This window comes from Protopterus annectens, chromosome 13.part0 (assembly GCF_019279795.1).
Source record: "Protopterus annectens isolate FY-2018-M chromosome 13.part0, PAN1.0, whole genome shotgun sequence".
NCBI lineage: Eukaryota > Metazoa > Chordata > Ceratodontiformes > Protopteridae > Protopterus > Protopterus annectens.
The window spans coordinates 293,112,637-293,130,604 of record NC_056747.1 but is presented as its reverse complement, the minus strand read 5'-3'; positions in this window follow the sequence as shown (position 1 = coordinate 293,130,604).

The window sequence follows — 17,968 nt, the reverse complement described above, 5'->3', positions numbered from 1 at the left end:
AAGTAATGAGTAAACATGGAAGGGAATAAGCATTATGGTTCATTATGTAGACAAGAAATTGCATTATGGATTACTGTTTTAACAGCAACACATGACTGTGGTGTGGGATATGCTGTGAGAGGTTTGTTCATTAGTGGAAAGCACCACCCCATTAATATCATAACATCATATCATCAAAACATAAGCTACCCATCCCTACCCTACATGACTGCAGTTTTGCAATGGTTAGAATGCTTTTTTATACTTGTGAATGCACGAAGTTAAGTATTAAAATGCTGCTATTTTAAGGATACTGAAACTATTTTGGAACAGACAAGGGGATGTTACACGTATAAATAAATCATTAAATTATATGTAATAGGAAGGTAAAGATACTGAAAACATTTATATCATCTTAATCAGTAACTGAAATCTTTCTACATTTGTCAGAGGAGTTAACATGTAAACCATTCTCATCTGTTTATATAGGTTCATAGGTTCATACTAGGCTATCTGCCCTAGGGCATTTATAAGCCTAGCCAGAGTATGTTTGGCTTTCGCCACCCATTTTAAATAAATTTTGCTATGCCCTTTTTCGAGGTTAGTATACTGTGCCTCTGTCTAACAGTGACACAGAAGTGATACCCAGGGTAAACCTATGATCTCCCATCCACTCATCAAGATTACTCTTGAAGAGAGTCAATGAGGGACTCTGCCTAACCTGGACTGGGATTTTATTCCAGAGTGAAGGGAGCTTCTGGGTTATGAATCTGTCCCTCCAGCATGTCCTATTTATTTCAGTGCTGAGGTTCAAGTCTCTCGAGCGTGTAGCTCGATGGGATTTGAATTTTTTGAGGTGCAGCATGTCCCTTAATTCTGGGTTGGACATGGCCTTATACGTCAGGCACAGGTCACCTCTGAGCAGGCGGTATGCCACTGAGTAGAGCTGGAGTTTCTTTAACCGGGCAGCATATGGCATCTGTTTGAGCCCTTTGATCCTCTTGGTGAGGTACTTTTGGGGTCTTTCCAGTTGCTGCAGGTGTTTGGTAAGGTACATCCCAAAAGGGGCATTGTACTCTATTATGGGCCTGATGAGGGATGAGTAAAGAGGCACAATGACCTCCCCTAATCTAGATGTGAATCCCTTCATGATTAGGTGGGTTATATAAAATGTTTTTCTAACCACTTTGGCCACGTGGTTGTCAAATGAGAGATTGCTATCAACTTGGGTCCCCAGGTCACTAATTACTTCTTCTGTACTTAATGGATTACCACCTATGTGGTAATTTGTGGGCACTTTGTTTTTGCCAAAGGGGGTGACTATACACTTTTTGGCATTTAGCTTGAGGCCATGGCTCTGGCACCAGTTGTCTGTTTCTATGAGGCCCTTTTGGAGGATGCTTGTGTTGGCTGGAGAGTCGATTATGGCGCCCAGTTTGCAGTCATCTGCGAACTTGGTCAGCCGCAGTCCTTCCGTGTTGGCCTGTACCTCCGAGAAATATATACCAAACAAGAGAGGTCCCAGGACTGAGCCTTGTGGGACGCCACTTGTAACTGGTTTGGAGTCTGACATGGCTCCAGCAATTCTAACCATGTGGGTTCTGTCCTTGAGCCAGTTTGCAACCCATCTAGTGACAATAGGGGTTTATATTTAAGCTGGTGAGCTTATCTATAATGCCCGAGTGGGGTACTGTATCGAAGGCTTTTGCGAGGTCCAGATAGGCTGTGTGGACCACCTTCCCTTCGTCAATGGCCTTGGTGACTGTTTCAAAGAAGTCAACCAGGTTTAAGAGGCAGGATCTGCCCTTAACAAAGCCAAACTGGGTAGGATCCAGTGTCTGTAGGTCCCCAATATCTTTATTTATGAGGTCCATGATGATCCTTTCCATAGCTTTGCAGACCAAGCTAGTCAGGCTTATGGAACGATAGTTTCCAGGGTCCGTTGAGGCACCACCTTTGTGGAGAGGGACCACTGTTGCTGTACGCCACTCTTTGGGTACATATCCTGTAGTAAGGCTGAGATTGAACAGTAGTTTTATGTTTGGGTTTAGCTCTTCTTGGAGTTCATGTAGGATGCAGCCCGGGACACCGTCTGGTCCAATTGATGCTGTGTTTTTTGCTTTGGAGAGGGCGGCTCCCACCTGAGCATCTGAGATGTCAGGGGGCGCAGCACTCTGCTGGGATAGATATTTGCCCTTTTGGTGGGGGGGGACGACTTTGCACTGAACCTGTCAGCTAGGATGTTGGCAATGTCTGTGGGATCAGTGTATTTTTTGTCATTTTGGACTAATTCTGTGCATATCTGGGAATTCCCACCCAGGTTCCTAAAATAACTAAAGAAAGCCTTGTGATTATCCTTAGTGTCCTGTGCAATTTTTCTCTCGAAGCTGGCCTTTGACGATTTTATGAGTGCCCTTAGTTTTTTGCTAATACTGATCAGAGATGCCTTCCCTTTTTGGGATTTTGCTCTATCATGTAGTAGCTTCCTCCTTCTCTTGTATAGTTTGTTTATGGCTGGGGTCCACCAGACAGGTCGTTTGCCTTTGGAGGATTGGGTCTTGGTTTTATTTGGGATTGCATGATCCATGCATTCCTGAAGGTGTTCATAGAATGCATTTATAAAGTATTCTGCGGTCTGGGCCGTATTTTCCACAGGCCCGGGGGCTTTGAAGGATTCCACCTCGGTTTTGAGGAGTGTGAAATTTGCTTTAGAGAAGTTTTTCACTGTGGTTTTCTGGGCAGGGGGTGGGGTCGGGATGTGTATATCCAGTGAGATCAGTTTATGGTCTGATCTTACCAGTGAGGGATACACTTCTGGTCTGGAGCATAGAGTCCCCATGTTGGTGATGATCAGGTCCAGTATGTTTTCCCCTTGTGGGAGTGGTAACAAGTTGTTCCATAGCATTTGAGTTTATGAATTCTAGGAACCTTTGGGCAAGGGTGTTGGAGCTAGAGTAATGCTCCCAATCTATGTTTGGGTAGTTGAAGTCGCCCAATATAATGGTGTTCGGAGAGACCTTCATATTTTCCAGTGTTCTCAGGAAGGCCGAGTGGGGTTCCTGGGTTTGGGAGGGTGGTCTGTAGCAGGCTATAAACTGGAAGGCAGTTTTACCCACTGTTAGTTGCACATGGATAGTCTCTGATGCTTCGTGCTTTGCCACCAACCTGGAGGTGTGGGTATCTTTGATGAATATTAATACTCCCCCTCCTTTTGTGGTTCGGTCCAAGTTTTGGGGCCGAAAAGCATGGTATGAGGTATAACCTGGTAGTGCTGGGGTGCTCTCGGGAGTCCTGAACCAGGTTTCTGTTACTGCACAGATATCGATGTTCTCCATGCTAAGGAGAGTTTCGAGTGCGTGCATCTTGAGGTTTAGACTTCTAGCGTTGAGTAGCATTACTCTTAGTTTCTTATCCCTTATGATACCTATGGAGGTGGGTTTGAGTTTTGAGCCTTGCCTAAAAAAGGAACTATGGGGGTAGCAAGAGCCTTTGCCAATATCCGAAAGCTCAGGGGTGACAGGTGCAAGCCGTCCCTAGCAAAGCATCATGGCTTGTCGTGCATATCATCCCAAGCTGACAGGCATTGGATCCCCTTTGAATGACACCAATACTTAAGCCAATTGTTGAAATTGATCATCTTGTCTTCATATTGTGGCATCATTCTTGGTGAGGGTAAGATGCTACTCAAGGTCAGGGTCATACCAGCCTGGGCTACATGCTCAGAGAGCTCCTCTATGTCTCTTTTCATGTAGTCCATGGAGGTACGTCTCAGGTCATTCACACCAGCATGGACAATGACTGAGTCATATTTGTACTTGCCTTGGAGTGACCTGAGTGCTTGTGTTATGTGGCGGATCCTAGCGCCAGACAGGCTGCTCACCGTGACCTTCTCCTTGTTCAGCCTGGTGAGCGGGACGTCAGTGTGCCTGACGATAGAGTCACCTATTACAAGTGTATCAGGTGTGTTGTTTAGCCTTAAGGGCTGTGGCTGTTCGGCACACTGGCTTTGTGAGATATGGATTGCACGTGTTTTGTTTTGGGGTAGCGGTTGCTTGGGTGTCTGCTTTGGAGGTCTCTGCTGCTTAGGCAGATCTTTATTTAGAGCCTCCAAGTATGTTTTTGTGTGATTATGTGTTTGGATGTTATGTGATCCTATCTCGCCTACATTCTGAATGATGGGTTCGGAGCCGATCCCTCGGCTCCGACTCGGCACGCTTATGCCAAAGAGCGAAGTCTCTTATTGGCTGAGCTTACTATATCCCAGGATGCACCACCATCAGTCCCCCAGATCTCGTTTGCCGCTTAACTGCAAAGACGTGGTCTCGAGCTGGCTGGGCTGAGTAGCTTTTATTAACTACTTTTCTGTCAGTTTTTTGTGCTTGTATATCACAAAAGCCGTTTTAACGGCTATTGCTGCCTTTGTGTACGTTTGAGTAGTGAAATTTCTTGTGTGTGATTGGGTTGAGTTTGTTTCGGCCCCCCTTTCAATCCAGGGCCTTTTCGGTCAACCTTTATAACTGAACTTTTTAGTGTTTTAAAGTTCCCGGTTATTACAGCTAAGGTTGTGTTTTACACTGTTACTGTAAGCCTTCGGTTTTTTGTCACAAGCGAATCTACAGTTGTTAAATTTCCTGTCAGAAATTGTTTAACATCATGTCTCAAACCCCTAGGCCTTCGGGCTTTAAAAAATGTTCTAAATGTGCTTTTAAGATGTCTGTTACTGATGACCATCTACTTTGTGTTTATTGTTTAGGGGCAAAGCACTTGCAGGAGTCATGCAGCGTATGTCACGCTTTTTCCTCAAGGGTCCTCCAGGAGAGGAAAAATAAATTGATTCTCAAAGGGTTGATTAAACCCTCTTTTGAAGAAGCCTTGTCTTCCGCTCCGACTCCTGCCAAAAAGAAAAGGGCTTCGGCTCCGACCAGTCCGTCGGATCCGACTGCCAAGAGACCTAGGCAGGCCTCTCCTTCGGCTCCAAAGACTTGAGCCGAGGTCGAACGGTCTGCCTCGATGCCTCCAGTATCGACTCCTCGGCTTGAGCCGATGGCTGGGGCATCGAGGCGGGTCACCTTCGCCGGCTCCACTGCTCTCGGAGCCGACAAGGGTCGCCCGCTCAGACACTTCCTCCTCGGCCGAAGTCTACCTCGGCACCGATGGAATCTGGTGTGTGTTTCCTCGGCGCCGATTCTCATCGAGTCGCCTCGAGCCGGTCCCCTAGTCCCTTGGGGCCGAGGAGAGGTCTTCTCGAACCCGTTCTGTTTCCTCTCGGTCTTGAGAATGTCGGATTCTGATATAGACAGGGTGCTCCAAAGACTTTTCCAGTCCCCAGTCTTCCAAAAATTTGTTTCGGCTCCGACCCAGTTGGCCTCGGAGCCGATGACCATGACCCACCCCATTGCCATTCCTCCTCCGACTGCTTCGGCTCCGTCGGAGCAGGTGCTCTTGGAGCCGGTGGAGATCTCAGGGTCGGCTCCGACCCTTACTCCAACCCGGGCCCTCGGGTCCGAGTTTGGTACGCGGACTTCTTCAGCTGGACCCGAGGGTGATGTTTCGGGACCTATGCTTTCGGTTCCGAGCCTCCCTCTCGGTGCTTCGGCTGCGGGACTTCCGTCTACCATCATGGCCCCGGAGACTGGACACTCCCAGGATTCTGGGGGTCCGGCTTTCAGAGCCATGAGGAGTGCCTTGGCCAAATCCTCTTCGGCCATCTCTCCGGTTTTACCAGCACCTTCCCTGGGCGTGGAGACTGGGTCTTTGGCAGTTCCCTGTCCGTAGCCAGCGGAGCCCGAGGCCTGAGGTTACCCCAGTGGGGTTCCCTCCTCCTGAGGGTTCTTCGAGTTGTCTTCAGAGGAACCCCCAAGGAAGAGATCGTGCAAGAGGAAGCACGTGGACTCCCCCGAGTCTATTACATCGGACACGGATATGGATGATGCGGAGGGGTCCCCTAAGTCGTCCTCGGATGATGTCTCCTTTGCAGACATCTTAGAGATCCTCAAACAACGAGGCGGCTGGATGTCCAAACCCCCTCTGCGGACGAATCAGTGCTCCTCAAGGCCTTTGGGGCTCACCCGTGCGCCTCCTGGGTGTCTCCGCCCTTCGACGAGCTTCTGGATTTAGTTTGTCGAAGGGCGTGGGAACACCCGGATACCGTGGAACCAGTCCCTTCTCGTCCAAACAAATTCTTATCTGCTCCCCCCGAGAAGGAGTTCCTTACTAAAGGCGTGGCTGTAGATGCCATGGTGGTGGCATCTGCTACACAACAGGACGTGGCAGAGGCTTCAACGTCCATCCATCCTCCTAATAAGGAGTCTAGGAGTATGGATAGGTGCGGAAGCGCACCCTGACTTCAGCGGCCTTTACCTTAAGGTCTCTGAATTATTTGGCACATTTTACCAGGCTTCAGAGGGATCTGGTCAAGGAGTTGTCAGACTCCTCTCGGGTAACCTACCTGAGCAGCTAGCCCAGTCCGTTAGCTCTCAGTTGGCTATCCTTACGTCAATTGCTAACTTCGTCCATGAGGCTCATTTCCTATGCGGCCGAAGGCGGTAGAGCGGCAGGCACAGGCGTGGCTCTCGTGAGACAAGCCTGGCTCCGCTTGTGTCAGTTTGCGGAGGCCTTCAAGTCTTCCTTCGCCGACGCTCCCTTTGATGGGTCCTCATTGTTTGGACCCAAGGTGAAAGACACCCTTACCCGCTGTGAGCAAGAGGGAAAACGTTATCTGCCGTAGGGGCCCGTTATTCCACTCCCTTCGGCCTTACCCCAAGGCCAAAGGAGGGGAAAATGTGGTTCAAAATCTCGCAAGTTTTTCTCCCAACAGCAGGAAGATTTCCGTCCAGAGGCAGAGGGCGGGAAATTTTTCAGGGAGACGCCGTCCCAGAGGCGGCAGAGGGCCCCGCAATTCTGGAGACCATGAGTCCTTTCGTGGCTCTTCAGCCTCCCACACGACATGAGGGATTGCCCGGCTGTGCTGCTCGAGCCAGTCGGGTGTCGTTGCCAAGCACCTAAAAGCCTGGGAGTCAATCACTCAGGACAGATGGGTGCTTCGGATAATTGCCGGAGGTTACACCATCCCATTCAAATACTCACCCCTCCGTCCAAGAGAATCCCGGACCCACCACCCAGTCAAAGGGAAATAGCAGCCGCAGAAGCTTCAAAGCTGCTAGAAAAGGAGTCATCCAACCGGTCCCCACAGACCAAATCGGATCAGGAAATTACTCCAGGTTCTTTTAGTGCCAAAAGACAGGGGACCTGAGACCAATATTGGATCTCAGCAGACTGAACCTATCCGTCACGAAATCCAAATTCGAATGGTCACGTTGCAATCCATTCTCCCGTTGTTGGAGAAGGATGTTTGGATGTGCTCCATAGACCTCAAGGACGCCTATTATCACATACCGATACATCAGGCGTCCAGAAGGTATCTGCGCTTCAGCCTGGGAGCCAGTCATTACCAATTTTGTGCTCTGCCCTTTGGTCTCACCACAGCCCCCAGGGTGTTCACCAAGTGTTTGGCAGTAGTGACGGCTCACCTGAGGAGTCTTGGATTCCAAGTGTTTCCCTATCTCGACGACTGGCTCCTGACTGCTACCACCAGGCATCTACTTATGGACAACCTCAAAGCCACCATCTCCCTGGGTGTTTCCCTAGGGATTACATTCAATTGGTCAAAGTCTGTCTTGCTGCCCTCTCAGCGCATAAAGTATATAGGAGCAGAGATAGACTCAAGATTGATGCGTGTCTTTCTTCCTGCCGAAAGGATCCGAATTTTACAGGGCCAAGTTCAAGCTCTGATCTCGAGATCCAAAGCCCCAGCCAGGATGGTCCTACAGGTTCTAGGCTCAATGTCTGCCACGGTACTTTTAGTTCCTCTAGCAAGGTTACACATGAGGATTCTTCAGTGGCTCTTGTCAACTCAATGGTCCTTTCAAGATCTTCCCCTCAATCATCACATCATGATTACGGATATATGCAAAAGGGACCTTCGCTGGTGGCTTCAGACATCCAATTTGGATCAGGGAAATCCCTTTGTTCTCCCCCCTCCAGTGGTTACCCTGACGACAGATGCCTCCCAGATAGGGTGGGGGGGGCATTGTCTGGGCAGGCTAGTTCAGGGCTCCTGGCTTCCGGACGAAGCTCTTCTCCACATCAACGTGCTGGAGATGAGGGCTGTACTTCTATCCCTACAGGCCTTACACAAGTTTCTTCCTCAGGGCATCATCGCCATCCACACAGACAACATGTCGGTGGTTTGGTATCTGAACAAGCAAGGAGGGACCAGATCGTATCCCCTTTGCAGAGAGGCCATGAGAGTGTGGGAATGGGCTGTAGCTACCAACCGCTTCTTGGTAGCGACCCACATCCCGGGAAAGTCAAATGTATTGGCGGACAAATTAAGCAGGACAATTCTCTCTCCTCACGAATGGTCTCTAAACCGCACAGTAGCAGCCCAGGTTTTCAAGAGATGGGGTACGCCGTGCTGCGACCTATTTGCGACTCCACAAAACACCAAGTGCCAAAGGTTCTTCTCCTTGACTCCACATCAGGAAGTACCAGCCATGGATGCTCTAGCACAACCTTGGCCAACAGGGTTACTTTATGCTTTTCCTCCAATTCCACTCCTTCCCAAAGTTATTCAAAAAGCTTCTCAGCTAGGGTCTTCAATGATTCTGATTGCCCCATACTGGCCTCGTCAGATATGGTTTCCTTACCTGAAAAAGCATGCAGTGGACGATCCGTGGACCTTAGACCTGATCCCGGATTTGCTAATCCATCAGTCGGGACATTGGCATCAGTCCCTTCAATCTCTGAAATTGACAGCTTGGCTCCTCCACTTCCAACCTTAGTTAGAAGTCACACACTAGACCCGGAAGTTGTTCACATTTTATCTTCGCCCACAAACCCACCACTAACAAATTGTACCTCAGTAAGTGGAAGAGGTTTGCTATCTGGGCTCAACTCAAGGGCTTAGACCCTATCACTGCTCCTGTCCCAGAGGTTTTGAAATTCTTAACATCCCTATTTAATCAGGGATCTTCTGTCTCAACTATTAAAGTTCAACTAGCTGCTATCTCTAAATTCCATGAATCCACGGATCCTCCTTTGATGAGCAGCAGACTATGCAAAACATTCATTAAAGGTGCGAGTCTGTTAAGACCACCAGTTTTTCATCCTGCACCTCCGTGGGATCTTGATTTAGTGCTTGGCGCATTAACATCTCCCCTTTTGAACCGGCTGCTACATGAATTAAAATATCTGTCATGGAAAGCGGCATTCTTAGTGGCTATTACTTCGGCAAGAAGAGTCTCAGAGCTTCAAGCCCTGTCTATTAAACCACCGTATTTGATTTTCCACAAAGATAGAGTATCTCTTAGGCCTAATCCATCCTTTGTCCCAAAGGTCTGCTCTAGTTTCTGTCTTCAACAATCTCTAGAACTACCAGTTTTCTTTCCAAAATTCTCTAATGAAGCAGAATACACTCTCCATAAATTGGATGTTCACAGGCAATTACGCTTCTATTTAGACAGGACTCAGCAACTTCGTAAGTCAGACCAGTTGTTTGTGTCCTTCTCAGATAATAAATTGGGCCAAACCATCACAAAAGCTACAATCTCAAAATGGATCAGAGATTGCATAACTCAGGCCTATTCTTCTTCAAATAAGCAACTTGCATCATCTATCAAAGCTCATTCTACCAGAGCTATGGCTACTTCTATAGCTTTTCATTCCAAGCTCGCTATTTCGAAATTTGTGCTGCTACTTGGTCCAACCCGCACACTTTCATTTCCCACTACAAATTGGATGTGGCATCTAAAGGACGAGCTTCATTTGGTTCCACGGTACTCAGGAGTGTTTTCCAGTGAGCCACCCAGGATCCAGGTGCTAGGGACGCTGTCCCATCATTCAGAATGTAGGAGATAGGATCACATAACATCTTTTAGTTATGTACTCACCATAACTTCAGATGTTTGGGATCCATCACCCCTACATTCCTGATACCCACCCTCCTTCCCCCTGCCTTGCAGATCAGAAGAGATTGAACGGTTTTGAGCTCCACTGTTTTTATCTTGTTTCATCTGACGATGTTATATAAGCAGGGTATGCATGTGTGCATGTATGCGGACAAACTAGATCTGGGGGACTGATGGTGGTGCATCCTGGGATATAGTAAGCTCAGCCAATAAGAGACTTCGCTCTTTGGCATAAGCGTGCCGAGTCGGAGCCGAGGGATCGGCTCCGAACCCATCATTCAGAATGTAGGCGAGATGGATCCCAAACATCTGAAGTTATGGTGAGTACATAACTAAAAGTTTGCTGTCGTGGTAGGTCTGTGTGAGACTGGAATTGTAGTGAGTGTGGTTTCCTTCTCCTCCTGACTGGTTATGCCAGTACTGATTTGAGAGAGCTTAGCCTCCAGTTTGGCTATATGGTTGCATCTCTCACATGTGTTGGAATTTGTTGGGAGGAGGAGAGGGTTGTCTGTGTACATGAGGCAGTTGTAACATTGCCTCAAGATTCCCATATTCACCAGCTGGACCGGAGAGGAGATTGACAACTGACCTTTAGACATGCTAGAATAATATTGGGAATTCCTTTATAATTGAAAACAAGGGCCAATGGGGAGCGAGGGTGTAGTGCTTTTAATTTTAGTGCTGACTTATAATTGCTTTAGTGAGCAAGTGCCAGGTAACAAGTGCAATGTGTTACAGGTAACTTAAATGCAAAAACGACAAACAGTAACTTTCTTTCAAGCGAAGCAAGGAAATAAGTACAGTAAGCAATGCAGATATCACTAGGGATCCACAGAAGCGCTGAGAAGCCGTGTTTTAGGTGGAATTAGCATTCCAGGGAAATAACAAGCATACAAACAAAGCTAGATTCAGCAGGCCTGGATCTAGTCTATGCTACAGCAAACAAGGTGTACCAATTTCAATAAGATACAGTTCAAATATTCAGGCACTATAAACCTTTAACCAGAAATTCCCAGCTCAGAAGGGCAGAGTCCAGCCTCTCCTCCCACAAGAGTGCAGACCACGAACCTTCTTAATGTAAAATAACTGGCCTGAAGCCCAAGTGCTTAAACCAGAGCTAATACACTTTAAGAATAACAGACATTGAGCTCTCAATCAGCAGTTCCCAACTTAGAAGGATGAAAGCTACCTGTCCTGCCACCACAGTGCATGCCACAAACCTTCCTAATGTAGAACAACTGGTCTGAAGCCCAAGTGCTTAATCCAAAAGACTTAGAATGATAGCTACACTTTAACCAAGTTACTACCAAGCAGTAATAAATACAACTGAATACTTTAAATAATGCCTGGATTAGTGCTCAAGTTATACAAACAAAGCTAGATTCAGTAGGCCTGGATCTAGTCTATGCTACAGCAAACAAGGTGTACCAATTTCAGTAAGAAGAAATTCAGATATGCATGCACTATAAGCCTTCAGCCAGAAATTCCCAGCTCAGTAGGGCAGAGTCCAGCCTCTCCTCCCACAAGAGTGCAGACCACGAAAACCTCTTAATGTAAAATAACTGGCCTGAAAGCCCAAGTGCTTAAACCAGAATTAATATACTTTTAGAATAACAGACACTGAGCCCTCAATCAGCAGTTCCCAACTTAGAAGGCTGTAAGCTACCTGTTCTGCTACTACAGTGCAGACCACAAACCCTCTCAATGTAAAACAACTGGTCTGAAGCCCAAGTGTTTAAACTAAAAGGCGTAGAATGAGTTACACCAAGCAGTAATAAATACAATTGAGAACGTTTAAGATGACGCAAAAGCAAAATAAAGTAGGAAGAAACACAAGTACAGTAAAAGCAGAAGAATTTTTTTTTTTTTTTTTTTTTTTTTTTTAGAAAAGTAGCAAAAGCAGTAGTAAATACAATTCTCATGCAGTGCAAGCTGGCACACTTGAATATGTAGCAATATTAGTCCACACTCAGTTTGAAAAATTGTAATTAAATTAAAAAGGACTAAAAGCAAGTGCAGAAAGGGTTTATTAGGTAGAATGCGATAAAGAGATGTCCTGGGGGAGTGTCTTAGATCAAATCTACAGTGGGGCGGGCACTGCAAAAGCCACCAAATTGAAACTACAACCAAGAATAGGGAGGGGGAGTGGGGGAACAGTTTCAACACAGATGTAAGGAATGTGCAAATTATAAAATAATATATATACTGTTTTCTATAGATTTGCAGAGCAGTAAGACACAGATATCAAGCAGACAGTTTAGCTCTATAATACAGAATAATACAGAAAATATACTCAGCTCTATAAACTTGAAGATAGTTCTGTAAGGCTGTCTCTCAAACTAAGGTTCCAGTTTGAATACAGGTTGTTAATTAAAAGGAGACACAGCACTAGGTAAATTATATCAGCTGAAAGACAAGGCAGGAAATGAGCGGGGTGGGGGAACAGTTTCAACACAGATGTAAGGAATGTGCAAATTATAAAAAATATATATACTGTTTTCTATAGATTTGCAGAGCAGTAAGACACAGATATCAAGCAGACAATTTAGCTCTATAATACAGAATAACACAGAAAATATACTCCGCTCTATAAACTTAAAGATAGTTCTGTAAGGCTGTCTCTCAAACTAAGGTTCCAGTTTGAATACAGGTTGTTAATTAAAAGGAGACACAGCACTAGCTAAATTATATCGGCTGAAAGACAAGGCAGGAAATGAGGGGGGGTGGGGGAACAGTTTCAACACAGATGTAAGGAATGTGCAAATTATAAAAAATATATATATACTGTTTTCTATAGATTTGCAGAGCAGTAAGACACAGATATCAAGCAGACAATTTAGCTCTATAATACAGAATAACACAGAAAATATATTCAGCTCTATAAACTTGAAGATAGTTCTGTAAGGCTGCCTCTCAAACTAAGGTTCCAGTTTGAATACAGGTTGGTAATATAAAGTAGTTTCTGACTGTTTTTAAGGGTGAAGGACATTATTAGTAAAGTATTTGACCCAGTTGGTAGAATGTGTGATTCTAGGCGTTAACCTTCTCCTACCATTCCCAAATTACAGGTGTTTGACATGGCTTCCATAAGAAAGTCAAAATGAAAAATTGCTATAGCAATATAAAAGCACCCCACCCCTGACGCATACTTGTACTAACCCTGAAATCACTCTCCCTCAGAGTAAGGGGAATTTTGCAGCATACTGCAGTCTCAGAATTACTGTAAATAAAACAGTCACAATTTCCATCTCTAAGTATTGAGCAAATGTACTTTGTAGATGTTTTGTGTGAATCACAGTTACAGTCATTACAATATAATTTGTTCATCATATTGATCACTGCTGCAGTAGCCTTAGCTGTTATATCCTGACAAGGATATAACAGACGGCTTCCAAAGCTTTAGGGCAACTTCCACATACTCAAACTGTCAAGCAACTTGAGTTAAGCTTACTAAAAGACAAGTTTGGGTGTGAAGCCCTTCATAGCTTTGCCAACGAAGAGTATACACACCCCTGAGGCTTTTGAAGATCGATATTTGGCTTGTACTTTTCTTTTGCAGGGCAGACAAGTACCTTTTGGGGGGAATAAAATTTTTGTTTTCTTAATTTTTATTGATGTTTTATTCCTTTCCCCTTCAGGAAAGTTATTTTAAAGTTAGAAGTACTTTGCTTCAATAGACTGTCTCGAGTTTAATGTACTTTTAAACAGAGCACTCATTTTTTTCCGTTGGCTTAAAAATAGTGTAAAGTTACTGAAAATACTTTTTCTGTGGGAAAATTGTATTTATTTTTTCTTTCGTTGAGCTGGCATACTGTGTTAATGTGCTTTTTACTGTGTTTTTTTTTTTCTGTCAAAAAAGTAACTTTTGTGGACTGGTAGTGTTTATCGGCAATTGCTGCTTGTCTTCATTGGGAAAGAGGCACCATTTTTGGCTTGACCATGGAACTGATAACCGGTCCTATGGTCGAGCCGTCTTCCAGCCACAAAAAAGAAAAAAAATAAGCAAACAACCTTTGCCAACACAGAAAGCTAGCAATTTTCTCAGCTACAGGTGGGTGACTCTTCTGCAGTCATTTGTTGTACCTCAGACCACTCATCTTTTATCCTGGATCCCTCTGATGTAATACCTACAACCATTGTGGAAAAAGAGTTAGCCACATCCTCCACAGCTGTTGGAGTTCCTCTGAGTGGGCAAAGGAGAGCCACTCTCGTGAGTCCTAGGAAAAGGAAGCAGTTGTTGTCTTTAGTGACACTGTTGATCCCATTTATCCTGTCAAAAAGAAATGGAAAAAAAAAAAAACAAGCGTCTATCTACTCCTCCTCAAATTTGTTTATTGATCCTTGCAAAGTAGTTTCTGGTAAAACAAAGAGGGATTCTTCTTTTCCTGAAAATATTCATGATTCTGAATCTGAACAAGAAGATGCAGGGATAGATACAGGGTTTTTTTCCCTCAAACTTTTGATTCAGACTCAGAGGACAGCTCAGTTTCTGATTCCCTCCTGTATTTTTCTTCTTCATCTGAAGCTACTGCTAGAATGTGCCAGTGTTTTCAGTGGGTGAACACAGGTTTCTCAGTCCCTCAGACAATACTGTAAGTTGTTAAAGAAGGATTTTCCAGAAATTACATCCCATTCCTCCTGCTCTGTCAGCTTCAGAGGTTGTGTATTACTGCCAGCAATTTTTCTGATAGCCAGCTGCCCCTAAAAAGGAAGATAGGATGTATAACTTTCCTCAAGTCTTTTAAAGTTTTATACACTCTTCCCAAACTTGAGCCAGCAGCTAACGCTTTAGCTGATCCCACTGCTGCTAAGCACTTAGTTAATTTCAATCCTATTCTTTCCTATAAGGATGGGAAAAGTATTGATAGGTATGGGGAAAAGTGTATATTTCTGTAACTTTGATTTTCAGAATTTTGAATAGTCAGTCTCTTACATTAACATTTGTTGTGACAAATTGAGAAGGTATGAGGACTGTTTTATCTGCAGTTTATTCGTGAGAGGAAAAATCATCTTGAAATAACTTGGTTTCTTGTGTTGCAGAAGTTACTACTCATTTTTGCAGTGTGTTTATGACTGTGTTAATACTTCTTCGAGGGCTACGGCCACTGGTACTGTTTTGAGGAGGTTTGCATGGCTGCATTTTCAGAACCTCCCAGACAATGTTAAAAATAAGATTTTAAATCTTCCCTTCGATAAAGATTTCGTATTTGGCCCTTCTGCTGCAGTGGTGTTTAAAAGTGGGATGAAAGGGGTAAGCTATTCCAGGGAATCTCTTATGATTTTTCAGCCCTCCTTTACCAAATTGTCCAGGGGATTTTTTTATCTGCTCATCCAGTTTTGGCAAAAATAAATAAATAAATAAACAGAATAAACAGTCTCAACAAAAGTCAGGTAAACAGATTTTTAAGAAGAAATGGTAAGGGGGTTCCAAAAAGAAGTTTTGAACCTTCCAAAACAAACGACAGTCTAACAGGTCAGAATGACTGTTCAAAAGACCTTTTGACCTTATCCCACCCTGGACCCTTATTCTCTTCCAGATAGGCTGAATCGCCATTTTTCTGTTTGGCACAGATTATTTCGGACAAATTAGTTCCGAAAATCATTTATTAAAGATTCAAAGAAACTTTGTCATTTAGAAAACACAAGTGCTACCTAAACGGAATTTTGAGTGTCAGCGTTTTTACAGGAGAAAACAAACACAAAAAGACAAACATGACAGCTCTTAAAGAATAAACAATAACCATAGTACAAAACTAAGCAGCTGTCGCACATGCTTGTACACTATTTATTACTTTGGACAACGCTGACTACTAGATAATTAACACATGAAAAGTACACTATACACAGAGGTGAGATTGGATGATATTGCACATAAGGAAGTGACTGGAATTGAACTTAAATGAGAATATATTATTTTAGTATGCAATAAATAGAATTATTGTATGGAAGAAAAAGAATGAGAGCGTAACAATCTATTATAGTTTTGATACATCCAGATTTATGCCTGCATTAATGAGTCTTATTGCAGTTGGATAAAAACTGTTCATGAGTCATAAATCTGGAGGTCCTGCAGCAGATACTCCGTAACCTTCTACCAGAAACAAGTTTAGTGAACCAACCATATGCTGGATGAGAAACGTCACTCAGTATTTTGCGGGATCTCGTTTTACATCTCAGTTCAAAGAGCTTCTGTAAGGTAGGAAGACTAGTACCTACGATCTTTTCTGCTGTTCTTATTATTCTTTGCGCTTCTTCCTTTCGGCCATTGTGCTGTTACCAAACCATACAGTGCAGTTGCTGGTGATAATGCTCTCGATGGCTCCTCTGTAGAAGGTAATTAGAGCATTCATAGAGAGCTTTTTTTTCTCAGCCTTCTTAAGAAGTGTAGTCGCCGGTGGACTTTTTTAATTAGCTAGCCTGTATTTCTACTTCAAGAAAGATCCTCTGATATATGTACCCCAGGAGCTTTGTAGTTTGGACTCTCTCCACTTCACCATTGATCTTGAGGGGTAGGTGCACGGCAGAGCTATTTCTGAGGTCAATAATTTAATTTGTTTTATCGATGTTCAGGTCGAAATTGTTGTTATTGCACCATTCAGTCAGGGAGTTGACCTCATTCCTATACCCACTCTCATCATCACCACTTATGAGTCCTACCACTGTGGTGTCATGTGCAAATTTGCTGAGATTTGATGCAAATTTGATCAGGCTTAGAGATGGCAATGGGAGGAGGCTCATTTCAGACTAGAGGGTATCTAATTTTTTCCCGTATTTAGACGACTTGCTTTTCTTTCCAGAGTCTTTTTCAAAGTGTCAGGAATCTCTCTTTTGGGTGAGAGATCCCTTACACAAGCAGGGATTTCAACATAACATTCCAAAGTCTTTCTTGGCTCTCTCACACGGAATTGTGTTCTTGAGTTGTCAACTAGACACCTCAGTTCAAAGAGCTTGTCTTTCACAGGAAAAATACATCTTTATTTAGATCCATTTCTAAAGTTTTCCACTCGGACTTTGTTCACTCCAAGGTAACACCTCAAGAGTTTGAGTCTCATGGTATCTATGATTCTTATGATACCTCTGGCAAGACTCCACATGAGAAAGATACAGTGGTATCTGAAATTTCTGGTCCTAGCATCAACACTGTTTATCTTTTCAAATCCTAGTGTTGTCAGAACAGACTACATTTGGGTGAGCTTGACATTAGAAATTTATTGAATGGTACTTGGAGGCAAAAATTTAAACCTAATATTTCTAAAGATGAAATGAATGCTTTAATGTTGTTGAAAACGCAGAAAGTTAGAGTGCTTAAACCTGATAAGGGTGGCAGTTTAATTCTTATGAATAAAAATGATTACCAGAGGAGAATATTAAGTATTTTGGGTACTGAGGCTTATGAAAAAGTCTCTGTTAATCACGTTAATATTGCTTACCATCGTATACGATTGCTTCTGAATGATTTATTTATTGATACCATGATTGATTTAGACATGTTTAACTATTTGAATATTACAGTCCCAGTTACTCTAGTAATGTTTGGGCTCCCCAAGATTCATAAGGATTTGGTTAATCCACTCCTTCGCCCCATTGTTGACAGTAGGAATTGTGTAACTTACGGATGTGCTAAGGTTGTGCTTTCCAAATTAAAGAAACATTTACTTGGGGAAGCTCAAATTTGACATGATTCTTGGAATTTTTTGGATACTGTTAATAAGCTGGAATTTAATAGTGAATATAATTTTCTGACAATTGACGTCCAGGATCTGTATACGGTTATCCCTCAGGATTTGGGTATTAGCTGGACCAGGGAATTGTTATATAAAAAAGGTGTTCCTAATGATGAAATTAATCTTATTGAATATTTATTGGACATCATACTGTCAAATCATTTTATTTTGTTTGATGGTGATTTTTACTTGCAAAAGACTGGTATTGCCATGGGTTCTCCATGTGGCGCAAGTTTTGCCAATAGTGTTATGGCCTATTGGGAAAATGAATTTCTATTCAATAGTGACTTTTTCAAA